The sequence below is a fragment of the Halyomorpha halys genome, unplaced genomic scaffold, assembly GCF_000696795.3.
Source record: "Halyomorpha halys isolate HHAL.00 unplaced genomic scaffold, Hhal_1.1 Scaffold666.1, whole genome shotgun sequence".
In the NCBI taxonomy this organism is placed as follows: Eukaryota; Metazoa; Arthropoda; class Insecta; order Hemiptera; family Pentatomidae; genus Halyomorpha; species Halyomorpha halys.
In genome coordinates, this window is record NW_027112188.1 from 214,142 (window position 1) to 218,087 (window position 3,946).

Consider the following 3,946-nt stretch of genomic DNA (forward strand, 5'->3'; position numbering starts at 1 on the left):
AGAAAGTGGGCTTCTGAAATGCAGAAAAAAGTAAAAAAAAAGTATTATTCACTTATAGTATAGTTCAAAATGTGTCGATATGTAAGGGAGATGCAGTCTTTATCAACTTTATGATTCACGGAACTCTCAGTCAAATTTATGTAAATGGACTCCGAGATGAGACGTTTGGTGTGGTTGGGGACAGTGGCAAGAATGGAAGGATTCCCCACTTTCTTGTCATATCTTTTATTCTTGTTTCTCTAAATTCTCACATTTTTTTTTTTCAATTATTTTTATATTCACTATCCTTCCTGTTTCATTTATATTCATGTATCTATCTTTTAATTTACTTATATTAATTACTTTATTATTAATTTTCTATTATTTTTTTTACACTTTTCTATATTTTGTTTCTCAATCATTTACACACATTGCATCCTATTATTTTATAATTTACTTTTCCTTTGTTATTCTATTTTTTTTATTTATTTTTTTTATTAATATTTCTTTTCCCCCTATTATGTATATTACCATTTATTGTTCACCTAATTTGAATACTTTTTTACTATGTTTACTTTACAAATTATTTTCGTTATTGTGGCATAACTGCAATCCCCACTCATCCCAATACAAACTGTCACTTTGCCTTTGACCGCCGTCAAAACAGGTATGCATTCTGTCTCATCATTTGATTTGTATTTTTTTATTTTTTCATCTCTTTATTTGTACTTTCTTTAATATTTCTTCTCTTATCTATCTGTTACTATTACCCTTTTCATTTACTATTTACAACCTTTAATTTTTCTTATTATATCTTACTTTTCATTTTATCTCCCTGTTATTTTACACTTATTTTTTTCTTTTTCCTTTTTGTAACTATAGTGTTTGTATCTTCTCTAGCCCTGACGAAGCCCTGTAACGTGGGGCGAAACGTTGGCTCAATAAAATAGTATACTTATCTACTATTTGAGTTTTTTTGACCACATCCGAACCATATTCCATTCTTTTTTTTAAAAAAATACATTTTGTACAGTCTTATACTTCATTGAGCACTCCAGAATCTATGAATTCAGGATTTTTAACTGTTCAATATGTATCGTTCTCCTCTTTTTAGGCCCACGTTAGCTTTCAATTCTGACAGCCTTATGTTCCCTTATGACAACCCCCCTGAAGGGTCCCTCATATCTCTGCAGTTCCTTTCCTCTATTGGTACACAATCTCCTGTAGACTATGGTCCCGATTTTGATGTTTCCCATTAGGTCATGCACGCTCACATTTCTCCACTCTGCGATCTTTGACCTTATTCCACAATATCCTTAGGACTAAACTGTTATTGATTACTTCTTCTTCTCCAGTCACCGTGTTTCTATAGTCTCTATAACGTCCATGCAGGCCAAAAAGAATTTCAAAGGGCGCAAACCCCGTGACCGTATGTATAGAATGATTGTACGCTGCGATCGTTCGTTCCATCGCAATATCTGGTTCCAATTGATAAACACGCAGACGGTCACTAAGAGTGCTATGATGCCTCTCGATTCCTCCCCTCCTCTTTGGATGCTCCGGAGTGTTGAGATGCCACACTACTTTTAATGCCTTCATTTCCTCCCTGATATGTGCATTATCAAATGCTCTACCCGTGTCCGACGATATTCTGTCAGGGACTCCATAAAATTGAAACCAAGCGCGAAGAGCCCGCAACACCGCCTCGGCCGACTTGTCTTTCACCAAGTACGCCATAGCTATTTTACTGAAAAGATCCACGACCGTTATCCACTTGAATCCCTTATAAGTGAACGTGTCTACTTGCAAATCACTAAGTGGTACGCTCGCGATTGGTGTTTCCTCTTTTCTGGCTTGGGGAAGATGCCTGTCATATTTGTGGAGAGGCACACTTCACAGCTCCGTATAGTTTCTTGAATGATGTGTTTCATGCCATACCACGAATATCGACGACGTAATTCTTGCAGGGTTTCGTTCAGTCCTTGGTGGCCCGTCTTTCCTTGGTGATATGCCAGTGTCTCCTCTTTTTGTCGTTCCGTGTCTTGAACAGTTTCCATCATCAATAAACAGCGAATAAACGACTGATCCACCCCGATCTGTTCACATCTCCACAATTGTTAGATCTTATCCCAGATCACCGCATTGCCTACATGCAGATAGTGGCTCTTTCCGGGTTGAGATGCTTCTGTCAAGGCTTATAAATTTCGGCTTCTCTGGCTCCCGGCTGTGACCAAATAGTGGTAATGTCGCTATTTACTCCGTTTCATCTTCATTATGCCCTGGCGTCGTTTGCCGTTCATCATTTCTTTATTACTTCCATCTCCGTCGGTCTTCCTTCTGTTGAACCTTCGTCAGCTATGTTTCGTCATCGTTTCCGTGTGTAGGTGCGTCTAAATGCTCCTCTTCCTCTTCCTCGTGGAAACTGTCTGATACAGAAAAAAGATGGGCCTGCTTGGTCTTCCTCCATTTCATCAACTATAATTGCGCGTGAAAGCCAGTCTGCCACCACGTTTTCTTTTTCTGACTTGTATGCAACGTCCATATTATATTGGCTCAAAAGCTCCTTCCAGCGAGTGATCCGTGCCGATGATTCTTTTAGTTTTTCAACCCTCTGCAGAGGTGTATGGTCAGTGTGGACCCGAAATCTTCTTCCAAAAAGGCTTAAGTCCACTGCCACACAATCCACAACTCTCGTTCCAAAGCACTATAACAGGACTCCGTCTCCGTAAATCATCTACTAGCGTAGGCTATAGCACGTTCCGCTTTCTCGTGTTCCTGTCTTTCGAATTTTTCGTCTACCGTGTTTTCATTTGATAATCGACTCAGTATTTATCAGTCTCAGTAGAAATACTACTCAGTATTTTTCCCCATTTTCACTCGGCGCGCTTATCTCCTCCCTATGTTGCCGAAATGCTTGCGGGTAACGTCTCTCCTTTACATAGGATATCCTATCTTCTTTTAGTTGAATCTCGTGTACTGTTTTTCCTGTTGTTACTAGTATATCCCCTTCTCTAAAAAAAATCTCTTCTACTCTTTCATGAATTGGTCTTTCCAGCATCCTTCTTGATTAATCGCTCCTATCTTTGCTATCTCCTACGAGCTGTTCGCAGACATATCTCTTCTTTCCGATTTGAATGTCCCACTTACCAAGCGTGCCGGAGTTCCGCGGTTTATTTCCCACTAGACTGTTTTGGTTTTTTCGTCTCCCTGATCATCATAAATATATCCTCCTCTGGGGCCCATCGTCCTCCTACGAACGCCTTCTTCAGCCTATCCATAACTATGGGCCATGGTGTTTCTTCATCGACCTGAATTTGGTTTAAGATACTCCTCTTTATTCTGTATACCAAACCTGCCCTTAGTGAGTCAGCATCTATATTTAGTTACTCTTCCGCTACCTTAGTCTCTATTCTTGTTATCAGTCGGTCGCCTCCTTTGAGAAAATGGTTCAACTCACCAATTCCTCCAGTAAACCTTTCTAAATCTGAAATGGCATTCCGCAGGTCCTGTGAGGTTGTTTTTCGAATTTTCATCCATTCGATGGCATTTGTTTGCTCTGCTGTCAATGTTATCCTTAAATACTTATTTAAAAGTACGATGTTTAGCAAATATGACAGAGAGAGAGAGAAAAAAATTTTAAAATTAACTTTCAAACTCTGCACTCGTCCCGGGTTTCGGCACCAGTTACGTGTTGGCGAAGAAAAACTAATAAAAAGGGAAAAGGATGTCGGAAGAATACTTTCTCAATGAGTAAACAAGACTGACTTTTATTGTATACAGCACCTCTATATATACCAATTCGATCAGCTGATCGATTCAATCACCTGATGGCCTTTGTCAGTTGACATCTCACTTAGGCCGTAACTTATATATATATATATATATATAAGTTAAGTATCGGCGAAAGTCAAATGTCAAAAAAAAGAAGAAGGAATAAGATGTAACACGTTTGAACTGCTGTAACATA

At 38.8% G+C, this 3,946-nt stretch overlaps 1 protein-coding gene across 1 annotated transcript in view; it reads right to left on the reverse strand.

Annotated features, from left to right (window-relative positions):
* LOC106685175 (probable ornithine decarboxylase) overlaps nt 1-3,946 on the reverse strand; it is a 125,111-nt gene that overhangs the window by 37,694 nt on the left and 83,471 nt on the right. The gene's annotated exons all lie outside the window — the stretch shown is intronic.